Here is a 12,365-nt window from a genome sequence, read left to right on the forward strand (position 1 = left end):
CGCACAAGTAGAGAGTGGCAGAATGGAAACTGGAAAGATAGAACAACTCCTACTTTTTCTTTTACCTCACTACACTGCTGGGGACTAACAGGACCAGCACACCAGCGGTCAGATGAGAAAGATCCTGAAACACAGTAAAAGAAGGATGCCTTTTCCTGGGTAAATAGCCAGATGCTCAAGAAAATGAAATATTTCAGGTTGCTTCTTTGGGAGCCAGAGTCAGTGTCCTCTAGCAGCAGTGTAACAATTGGTAGCCACCTGTTGAATGTGCTGAAGGGGGCGACTGTACAGCAGGATGGGGAACTGCAACCATCCAAGTGTGTGGTGATCCTGGGAGAGAACAATTCGAGAGCCTGGGCAGGACGAAACAGCAGAATTTGGTGAAGAATGAACGTGAATACTGACAAGAGGCGAGAAAATGTTAGTGGGATTACGAGGGAGTGTAAACTGGCTAATTGTGGCGGTGGAGAGTAAGCAGTGGTAAATGATGACTCAACTCATTTCAAGGGCATTTTAAATTATTTTAATGAACGCTAGAAGGTTGGGAATAAATATAATTCACGTCACTCTTACTTTCTTGGTTTATTAGTTTGCCTACATCCTTAAATTAATGGATGCAGTTACCCTCTTTGCACGGTTCCGACAAAAGAAAACGCGACTGCGATTCAGTAGAAGAAAACTGGGCGGCCTCAAGTAAGGTCCCAGTCGCCTGGCTGACTCGCCTGGCGGTCGTGAGGACCAGGACAGACACTGTAGCACAGCATTTGGCACATGGCAGGGACACAGCGTGCACGGTCATTTCCGCCCACGCTCTCCTCTCCCGCGACCACCACTGCAGAGGAACGACGCCCACTGGCGTGGGTCCTCCGCGACGCCCGAATTCCTCCCGTAAGGCCGTGTGGACGGCCCCGAGTGTCTCAGCTCGCATTACTGCCTTCCGCGGCCACGTTCGCAAAAGCTAAGGGTGGGGAAAGGTCCAACTTCCCTGGACAAAGGGTGCCGGCCGCGGCCGTGGGCGCGCACCCAGGCACGTCCTGACAGCTCGACGGCGGCGGCGGCGGCCCCCGGGGTGTGTGTAACGGCCCCGGGAGGGAGGGGCGGGGCGGCCCCAAGGTTTGGGGAGGCGACGCCGCCGCTCTTCGGCCGGCCCGGCCACTTCCTACGGCAAGCACGAGGAGACAAGCGCCGCCTGGCCTGGCTCCCACCTACCGCCTCCCCCGGAGCCGGCCGAGCTCTGCCCGCCCGTGGCCTCGGGGGCCGCGCGTGGGGGCGGTGTGCGTGTTTCTGCCCCGCGCCCGCTGCTCTGCTTCGGCGCGCGGCCGCCCCCGGGACCCTGAGCCACGCCGCTCCCCAACCCCACCCCGCGTTCCCTGGGGGGCGGCGGAGGCCGGCGGGCGCAGAGCCGCGCTCCCGGGAGAGCGGGGGGCGAGGCGGCCGCCCGGAGGAGGCGGAGCTCGCGGCGTCTGGCGGCCGGGCCCGGGGGCGGGGCTAGGTGTCTCGCGCAGGGGCGGGGCGCGGTGACGTCGCGGGCGCCCGGGCCGTGCTGTGCTGTGGCGGCGGCGGCGGCGGCGGCGGTGGCGGCGGCGCCCGGGCGGTAGCAGCCGCAACAGCAGCAGCCCCGAGGGGGGTGAGGCGGCTGCGGTGGCGGCAGCTCGGAAGTCAGGCGGGACCCAGAGCTTCCCGCCTGTCGCTGGCGCGGAGGCTTTGCCTTTCCGCCGCCCGCTGCTCCCTCACGGCCCTGGCCGGGGCAGGGCAGCGCGCCCCCGGGCAGGGGCGGAGCCGTAGGTGAGGCTTCGGACCCCTCCCCCTCCGGCCGGGGGGATGGGGAAGTCCGGGAGCGGCGGACCCCGCCCCAGCCCACCCGCGGGCTCCGCCGCCGGGCTCGGGGCTGGGCGGGCGCTGAGGCGGGGGCTGTGGGGAGCCCGGGCGGGAGGTTGGAGGTGGGAGACGCGGCATCTGGGCGCCGGGAGAAACGAGCGTGGACGGTTTATGAGGCTGATGTTGCGGGCGAGGTAGGGGCGAGGTGGAGGAATTGGGGAGCCATGAGGAGCTTGGGGTGCGGTCAGGGTGGATCTGGGTTTAGGTGACTGATGTAAAGTGTTGAAAGAGATGAGGGTTTTTTTTTTTTCTTTCTGTGAAATGGTGAGATAGGGGATGAAGGGTGGTATTTCAAAAGGAAGATGAGCTGTGGATGTTACCTTTGAGGCAGTTGGAGAAGCTATTGCACTAGATCTCACGTTTCTCCTTTAGGGTTTTGGTTATTTTTCTTCTTATCATCCTGTCGGGGGGTTGGGGTGGGTCTGGGGTGGTGAGGAGAATCTCTCTGCTTTTGGCTCGGGATGGGTCAATTAGGAGCGTGGATGGATTTGAAGTTTTACACCCTTCAAGAAGAGTGAGATCTTGGGTTGACAACTTCATTCTGGCAGCAACATTAAGGATTAGGTCCCATTACGCTTAGTTCCTTAAAGGTGTTATCTTCCAGTCTTTTTTCTGTACCTAGAAAGATCTCTTTTTACCACCTCTTTTACAGGCTTTATCCTGGCCCCTTAGGAGAGGGCCTGAGAATCAGGTGGTTGCTTTGGAAGACATATTTCTGAGTAATAGTTGCAGGTGGTTGTGGTTGACTGCGTTGGGCGGATAAATGAACAATTTGAACAGTTCTTTTGGAGCTAATTATATGAAAAATGCTTAAATGTTTTAAAGCACAGCTGTCTTTTACAGCTTGCTTTTCAGTAGGCCTTGACATTAGACATTTTAAGTCTTCAACGCTTATTTGAGATTATTTTTATTTCTCAATTCCAGATATCTTTATTAAACACTTTAAAAACGAAGTAGAATGGTGTTTTTTTTTCCTGATAGGTCCCTCAATTTCTGAGAAGTGTTCTTGGAGTCAAGTGCCTTTAAAATGCTCTTTAATAACATTTTGGGGGGCCTGTGTCTGTCACTTCATAGGGAGATGTTACTAAGAGGAAACAGCGTTCAATATTCTTCCCATCAGTGTTTCACAGCGCGTTAAATCTGAATCTTCTTTTCTGGATTCCTACTCCCTATTAGATTACACTATCTAATAGTCATTGACCTTACCTATCACTTAGTGTTGTTTAAGCTATTTCTTGCTCAGAAAACAGGTCCTGTAATGGACATGTATTATGTAATGGATAGAACTAGGCATGACTCTCAATAATTCATTTATGGAGGAAGAGAAACCATCATGAAATGGAATTTAAGCAATGACTTTCCCAAGGCTTACTCAATTTATTTGGGAACAAAGCCAGAGAAGTGCTTTCCTGTAACCCAAGAGAGAAATACAGATGTGAGTGTCAGTAGTTGCAGATCATTGCCTTTTTTAACATGCAGACTGTTATCTTTAGCAAATACTGCTGCTTGAAAAGACTTATAGGAAACAGATGATATAGTAGCTATTAAGTGAGAAAGGGTGTGGTACAGTTTGTAATTATAAATAAAAGGTTTAATTGACTGTATTCAGACAACAAATTATACGTTGGTACAATGAAAAGTTTTGATTTTGGATTACTTAGATGGAAAAATTAAAGTTCACATATCTAGTTTTGGCTTTTAAATTTTACTTTGATTCAATTGGGTACACAGGGAGATGATGCGAACTAAGACACTGGGTGAAACTGTATATTGCTAAAATGGTATTTGCATGGCTGACTGTGGGATGTGATCCTTCTCCTTGTAGGAATGAAATCATATGATTTGGGGGAAAGTGTAAGGTAGAAGTGATCTATTTCTCTTTAGAATTTCTTATGCCTGAAAAAAACCCCCTGCATTTTATTTTTCAAGAAATGTCACTTTTTAGTTGTTACTCTGATAGCCTTGTTGAGTTTACTGAGGTGTTCCTTTTTTTTTCATTACTAAATTCTGATAAGTATGTCACTGTGTTAATTCGACATTAATACTGAAAACGAGCTGGCACTGTGGCCTAGTGGTTAAGTTTGGGGCATTCCACTTTGGTGGCCTGGGTTGGGTTTTCGGGCATGGACCTACATCCACACAAAATAGAGGAAGATTAGCACAGATGTTAGGGCGAATCTTCCTCAGGAAAAAAAATACTGAAAACAGAAGTGAAGGTTCTTACAGCAAGGTTCTCTGAGAGCTGTTAAATGTGCATTTTACACATACCGTATCAAAAACATTGTTGGAGAAAGACCAGGGAATGAAGTATTTTGGTTAATCAAATAATGATAGTACATTGATTATCAATTTTTAGAGAAATATAATGTAATAAAGTAAACTTAGCATAAAGGTTATGTGGAATATGATGTATTTCTATGGCTCTTCGACATCTGAGCCTTGGGGCACTGATTCATTCATTTATTCATTCAACAGTAATTTATTATGGTTCTCAGTACTTTTTTAGATATTGGGGATGCAGTAGTGAGCAAAGTTGAAAAAAATCCCCACCTTCATGGAACTTACCTTCTACATACCTTCTGGGAGGTGAAGAGGAAGCCAGCAAAGGAGATTGATGAGGGGTCTTTGAGTTCGGAGGAAAACCAGGGGAGTGTGCTGTACTAGAAGTAAGGAAAGGAAGTTTCAAGGAGGAGGGAACGATCAGCTGTGTCATTGTTTAAAGATGTGTCAGAGTGTTGGGTAAGAGAGAATTCTGCTTGATTATCCTGTCTAGTAACAGAGAAATGACTAAATGCTTTTCAGTGCGAGATGAGACAAATGTAAGAATCTTTGTTTTTTACTTCCCTGGAATGATTTTTTAAAATATATTTCATTCTTTATTCTTTTCAGAACAAAATAGGCAGCCTGGGAGTGCATACTAGTACTGAAGAGAGAGCTGACTTTGTTGTTATTAACCTTATGTATACTTATTTTGTAAAAATAGGTAATACATATACCGAATCAGAAGGTGTAAAAGAATACCCAGGGAAAAGTCAGTCTCTCCTGTCCCATCCGGTTATTCCTGAAGACACTGTTTCCACTTTCTTGTTTTTCTTAACGATTGAGATTTTGTGCAATAATATGGCATTTAGCTATTTTAAAATTGTATAAATATAACAAGTATTTTATCTTATAGGTATTTTTTTGCTTAATAATTGTTTTCATAATTCAAGTCTAGGTTCCTGCAGATCCTTCTTGTTTTGTAACAGCGTGATTGAGAGAGAATTCACACGTCCTAAGAGTTACCCATTTCAAGTGTACAATTCAGTCTTTTTGGTGCAACCATCACCACAATCAGTTTTAGAAAATTTTCATCAAAACCCCAAACCCATTAGCAGTTACTCCCTGATCTTTGGTTCTTTTTTTTTGGGGGGGGGGGAAGATTAGCTCTGAGCTAACTGCTGCCAAACCTCCTCTTTTTGTTGAGGAACACTGGCCCTGAGCTAACATCCATACCCATCTTCCTCTGCTTTATATGTGGGACGCCTACCACAGCATGGCGTGCCAAGCGGTCCCATGTCTGCACCCAGGATCCGAACCATCGAACCCCGGGCCGCCGAAGTGGAACATGCGCACTTAACCACTGCACCACCGGGCTGGCCCCTGATCTTTGGTTCTTAAGTTTTGTTTTGCATATTGTGTGGGAAAAATGTTCGTGAAATACTTTTATTAGCAACTAAATGGTAATGAAGCCATTTAGTGTGTACTATTAATATTCTCTGATTGAATAGAAGCATAAGTTTGTGTAAAAGTCAAATTAGATAGCGTTTTATTTGGTTTAGTGAATACTTGTGAAATGATTTAATTATCTAAGCATCTTATTTTCAGTATTCCTTCATTTATCAAGTACTTATTGAGTACCTTTTGTGTTCCAAGTTTTGGGCTAGGCCAGATGGAGTCCATGATAAATAAGGGACAGGGTCTCTTAATTCTTAAGGAGTTTCATTCTAATGGGAGAAGAGGAAAAGTGAACAGGAGCCTGTGTCTGCTGTGGTAAGTGCTTTAATAGGTAACATACGGGTTTCTGCATCAGCTCAGGATACATCCCTAAACTGGATTGTGGGAGGATCTGAGGTCTTAAGGATAAGTAGGATTTGGCCAAATGAAAAGGATGGAAGCAGAGGGAACAGCATGTACAGAACCCAAAGGCAAGAAAGCTGTAGGGCAAATTGAGTGATCTGAAAATAGTTCAGTCTGGCTGGAGTGTTGAGTGCTGGTGTGAGGTGTTGATCTCATTCCTTTTTGTTAAAAAGTGTGTTGTCTTAAAAAGGCAAAATAATTACATTATTAATTTGCTTGAACTTTCTGCGCATTGCTGTCACTTCCTAGCTGTATAACTTTGGGTGAGTTATTTTATTGTCTAAAACTCAGTTAATTTTTTTATCCATAAAATGGGAATAATAGTCCTACCTCGTGTGATTGTTGTGAGGAATAAATGAGATAATACTCATAAAGCTTTTAATAAAGTCCTTAGAATATATTAAGTACTCAATAAAAATCAACTGCCCTGATGATGACAGTAGAGTAGTGATGGTGACTATGATGTTGGTGATGATGATGCCTGATGTACGGAATTCCTTGGGATATTGTGATGCCCCAGAGAGTTCTCAGGAGACTGGGAGATGACGTCTATCATTTTAATTTTTTTCTGGGAAGAAGGAAGAGAATACCAAAAACCTTAGACCAGCACTGTCCAGTGGAACTTTCTGTGATGGCAGAAATGTTCTGTATCTTCGCCATCCAGTACAGTAGCCACTAGTCGTGTGTGCCTGGTGAACACTTGAAATGCGGCTGGTGTGACTGAGAAACTGGATTGTTAATTTTATTAAAATTAATTTAAATACCCACTGTGATTAGTGGCTACTGTATTGGACAGCACAATTATGCATTTACAGATTGATGAATCTAGTATGAAACTCTGGCAATATTTTAAAATAGATTTGAGGTAGTTTTAGAAGCCTTGTCAAGGAAAATATGATCATTAGGATACAGCATCGATTCACTAGGTCACATCAGACAGTAATTCTAGTTTCCTAGAATTGACGTGATTCCTAGGCTGATGAATAAAGGAAATGTAGTCGTTCTAGACTTCAGCCAAATCTTTTTATGCTGTCTTCGTGGAAAATATGAAAAAACATGTCCTAGGTTTTAGGAGAACAGGGACTATCTGTCACGTGTTCTCTACTGAGCGGATAAGAGATACCTAATAAATATTTGATGAATGATTGGATAATAATACGATTAAGTGAATTCACAACAGGTTGTGAATGGCTATATGCAGAGAATAGAGAGTTGCTTACTGAGGATGATGGGTGTGAGGAACTGGTGTTAGATGACTCATCCATGTGTGTATTGAAATGACCCAGGAGGAGTGGCATAGAAGATAGTGGCAATGTGAACTAGTTGCCAGTGTAGCCTCACTGAGTGTGGAAGATGCCCAGGTGGTCATTAGCTGATGGTGACGAGGCAGAGGTGGAAGACCGTGTTGTTGAAGAGCACAAGAATCAGAGTAACAGGGATTTTCCATGAGGGTTCGGGAGTAATGTTCTGAAGGTGGCATTGGAAGAAAGAAGGCTACCAGCCTCATGTCACCTCGCTCCATTGGGTGTGGAGTGTGGGAGACTTAATAGCTTGCCCTTTAAAGGGCTGTGTGGGAAGAGGTGTCCTGGGAATGCCAGTTTTCAGCCAAGGCAGAGAGGTAGTAAGAACTTTTAGAGGAGTTTCTTGATAACACAGTGAAGTTCCTTGAAATCCTTGAAAGTGTGTTTTTCCATCCTATAGGCTTCTTATTATCATCACTTAAACTTTAAAAAGTCTTTCTTATCTTAACAAAAAACTCTTTTCCGACTTCATACTTTCTCTAAGTCTTGCACTCTGCTTTATAGCCAAACTTTTTTGAAAGAGTTTGTCTACATTTCCTATACATCTCCATTTCTTCACTTGTAATATTCTTTTCAACCTATTTCTGTCTTGTTTCTGTTTCCACAGTTTCACTGAAACTGTTTTGCTGGGGTTAGTAATGTATTTAAAGCCAATGGTTAGTTTTCTGTCCTCTTTTTTAACCTCTTAGCGGCTGTACTAGATGTCTATTGATATGCAACAAATTACCCCCAAACGTAAAACGACAAACATTTATTGTTTCACGGTTTCTGCAAGTCAGACACTTCTGAGTCTGGCGTGTCTGATTCAGGGTCACTCATAAGGCTGCAATCAAATGTTGACTAGGACTGCAGTCATCTCAGCTTGACTAGGGGAGGGTCTGCTTCCAAGCTCACTCATGTGGCTGTTGCAGGCCTGAGGTCCTTGTTGGTTGTTGCTGGAGAAATCAGTCTCTTTGCCATTTGGGTTTCTGCTAGTGGTTAAGTTTCCATGCTCTCACCACCGAGGCCTGGGTTTGTTTCCTGATCAGGGAACCACACCACCCGTCTGTGTCATACTGTGGCAGCTGTGTGCTGCGGTGATGCTGAGAGCTCTGCCACCAGGATTTCAAATACCAGCAGGCTCACCCATGGTGGGCAGGTTTCACTGGAGCTTCCAGAATAAGACAGACTAGGAAGAAGGACCTGGCCACCCACTTCCAAAAAACTTTGCCATGAAAACCCAGTGAATTGTAGCAGAGCATTGTCTGCTATAGTGTCAGAAGGTGAGAGGATGGCTCAAAAAGGCTGGGCAGGGTTCCCCTCTGCTGCACACGGGGTCGCTGGGAGTTGGAATCGGTTCCCCGGGCACTAACAGCAAAGGTAGGACTACTCGCAGTCTGGCACCTTGCTTCTTGATTGAGAGCTCTGTGGAGGAGGAAGAGAGATATTAGCCAGAGTCTATTTGTAACCTAGTCTCAGAAATGACATTCTGTCACTTTTGCTGTATTCTGTTCATTAGAAGGGAGTCACTAGGTCCAACACACACAAGGAGGACTTCCACAAGAACGTGAATTCTGCTAGGAGGCAGAGATCGTTCAGAGCTGTTTGCAACATTGCCTACCACAGCAGCATTTGACACAGCTGATTTCTCTACCTCCTGTAAAACTCACTTCTTTTGGGGTCTTCAGATCATCCTCCTGTTTTTCTTCCTTGTTCTCTGGTCTCTTTCTCAGTCACCTTTGTTGATCTTTCTATACCCATTCATTAAATGTTTGAATTTCTGTGGGTGAACTCATCTCCTATTTGATTTTCCATCTGTATGCGGAGCATTCGTTTTTCTGTCTTCAACCTTTACCTCTCCCCTTAGGACCATTGTTACTCAGTATTTTCATTTGGATGCCTCTTAAACTCAACACATCCAAACTAAATGTGTGATTCCTGCTCTTCTCTGGTGTTCCTTAATTCATTAAATGACACTACCAGTTCTTCAAGCCAGAAATATGTGAATTCTTGAATTCTCCTGCTGCTCCACCTTCCATTTTACTGTTCCCTGTTGATTTTGTAAAAGTCATTGTTGTCCAGTGATGGTGTGAATGTTTTTATGAGGTAGTGCATCCCCTGTCACGTTCCAAGCATTGAATGAATGTTTGCTAGGTGAGTTGAAGGTTCCTTCCAATCTTGAGATACTGTATTGGTAGCTATTGAAGGTTTGTAATTTAGGAGACACATTGTCAGAGGTGTGCTTTAGAATTGTAGCAACTCTTGAAGGCATTCAAAAAAAAGTCTTTATTTTTTAGAGCAGTTTTAGGTTCACAGCAAAATTGAGTGGAAGGTGCAGAGATTTCTGATAGACCCCCTGCCCCAACACGTGCATAGCCTCTCCCATTATCAACATCCCACACTAGAATGGAACATTTATTATAAATGATGAACCGTCATTAACATGCCATCACCCAAAGTCTTTATGAGTCTTATTTTTAGTGGTTCATCAAGAATGAAACTAAACCTTGTGTTCCCTTTAACTTGCTTCATTGTGGTGTGCCCTGTGAATAGACAGTGCTTTTCACCTGAGAGCCCCTTTATGTGTATACATATATATATTTTAAATTTTTTCCTTATTTTTTTGTTTTTCTTTTTTGTTTGAAAGCCCTTGTATGGAAATTAGATAACTAATGGAAAAAACCTGTCTGAACTTCAGTTAAACATCATTGAAATTGTGAAAATATTTCCAGAAATAAAAGTTTGGACTTAAGCATTTTATATAACTTATTGATTGAAGGAATTAATTCCTCTTTGAACCTGTTCTTGAATAACACTCATATAGAAAAGTATATAAAACAAATGTATAGCTTAGCAACTTACACTTGTATAATGATCATCTATCCCAAACACTAGGACCTTGCCAGCAGTCGAGAAACTTTCTTTGCCCCTTCCCAGTCACAACACACTCCTTCCCCCAGAAGGGTAACTAGAGTGTCCTGACTTTTATGAGAATCATTTTCTTGCTTTTCTTTGTATATAAACCTATAGTGTAGTTTTGCCTGTTTTCCAGCGTTATGTACATGAAATCATATTGTAGAGATCTTTTTATGTCTTGCTGCTTTGACTGAACATTTTGTTTGTGAGATTTAAGATTTGTTGTGTGTAGCTGTAGTTTGTTCATTTTCATTGCTAAGTAGCGTTCCGTTATATAAATACACCACAATTTATCCATAATTTAATGATAGATATGTAGATTGTTTCCACTTTGGGGGCATTATGAATTATGCTGCTATGACCATTCTTGTGCAAGTCTTTTGGTGCATAGATTTTTGATGCCTATGTTGCCAGCAGTGGAAGTGCGGCATCATACAGTTGATAATTGCCAAACGATATTCTTAGGTGACTGTATGAACTGAAATCCCCCAAAGCATGTTTGAGAGTTCCTTGTATTATATATCCTTGCCAATACTTGGTGTTGTCAGTGTCATTATTTCAGCCATTCCAATGAAATTATTTATACTTCAGGTATACTTTATACTATTGATAGTAGTATCTCCTGGTTTTAATTTGCATTGACTGATTACTAGTGAAGTTCAACACCTTTGTATCTCTTGGTCATTTGGAAAACCTTTTGTGAAGTGATTATTCAAATATCTTGCTCAATTTTCTGTTTGTCTTTCTTATTCTAATTAACTTATAGGAGTTAAATATTTTGGATACGAGCCCTTTGTTGGTTATTTATGTTGCAAATATTAATCTGTGGCTTGCCATTTTGCTCTCTTAATGGTGTCTTTTGAAGAACAGTATTCTTAATTTTAGTGTAGTCCAATTAATGTTTTCCTTTATGGTTAGTGCTTTTTATGGCCTGTTTAAGAAGTTTTTCCCTGGCCTGCTCCGGGGGCCCAGTGGTTAAGTTCAGCATGCTCTGCTTTGGCGGCCCAGGTTGGTTCCTGGGTGTGGACCTACCCCACTCATCTGTGACCATGCTGTGGTGGCAGCTCACATATGAAAAGAGGAAGATTGGCAGTGGATGTTAGCTCAGGGCAAATCCTCCTCAGTAAAAAAAAAAAAAAAAAAAAGGCTTTCCCTCTCTGAGGACATGAAATTATTTTCTTTTATGATTTTATGGAAGTGTTGTTGCTATAGTTTTCTCATATAGCACTGTGATCTGCCTGTAATTGATTTTTGTGTATGCTGTGAGGTAGAAATTGAGGTTTATTTTTTCCCCATGTTGTTAGCTGATTTCTCAGCACCATTTATTGACACTTCCTTCCTTTTTTTCAACTGCTTTGTAATAAATTAAGGCACTCTATGCTGTTCCTCTGGTTTCTCTATCTTGGTCCAATGCCAGACAGTCTTAGTTACTGGAGCTTTATAGTAAGCTTAATGCCTCATAGAGTGTGTGCTTCCCTCCTTGTTTTGCAAGAATGTCTTCTTTGACATTCAATGTCTGTCAATGACTGTCATGATCAGTAATCGAGACAGTGTGGTATCAGCATAGGGGTGGATGTATGCATCAGTGGAACAGAATAGAGAGTCCAGAAATAAACCCACACATTTATGGTTAATTGATTTTCAACAAAGGTGCCATGGTAATTCAATGGAGGGAAAGATAGTCTTTTCAGCAAAAGGTACTACAATAATTGGATGTCAATATGCCAAAAAAATGAACTTCAAACCTTACCTCATAGGAAAAAATCTTCGAGACCTTGGGTTAGGAAAGGATTTCTTAATATGGCACTGAAAGTATGACTCATAAAAGAAAAATATTGGTAAGTTGGCCTTTATCAAAATTAAAAAGTTTTGCTTTTTAAAAAAATTTTTTTTAAAAGATTTTATTTTTCCTTTTTCTCCCAAAGCCCCCCAGTACATAGTTGTGTATTTTTAGTTGTAGGTCCTTCTAGTTGTGGCATGTGGGATGCCGCCCCATCGTGGCCTGACGAGTGGTGCCGTGTCCGCACCCAGGACTCGAACCGGTGAAACCCTGGGCCGCTGAAGTAGAGCGTGAGAACTTAACCACTCGGCCAAAGGGCTGGCCCCAAAAGTTTTGCTTTTTAAAAGAATCCATTAAGAAAAAAAGAGACAAACCACAGAATGGGAGAAAAT

General features: G+C 43.3%; 1 protein-coding gene across 11 annotated transcripts in view; it reads left to right on the forward strand.

Moving 5' to 3' along the window:
* Positions 1–1,533: 1,533 nt before the first annotated feature.
* Positions 1,534–12,365, forward strand: part of ERC1 (ELKS/RAB6-interacting/CAST family member 1) — a 519,222-nt gene continuing 508,390 nt past the window's right edge. For 10 of the 11 annotated variants that reach the window (XM_046661687.1, XM_046661678.1, XM_046661716.1 and 7 more), the window contains exon 1: positions 1,534–1,785. The gene's annotated coding sequence lies outside the window, so the exon portion shown is untranslated. Of the gene's footprint in view, positions 1,786–1,929; positions 2,013–12,365 lie in introns of those variants that run through there. The other variant, XM_046661697.1, reaches the window with a different exon arrangement.

This window comes from Equus quagga, chromosome 1 (assembly GCF_021613505.1).
Source record: "Equus quagga isolate Etosha38 chromosome 1, UCLA_HA_Equagga_1.0, whole genome shotgun sequence".
NCBI lineage: Eukaryota > Metazoa > Chordata > Mammalia > Perissodactyla > Equidae > Equus > Equus quagga.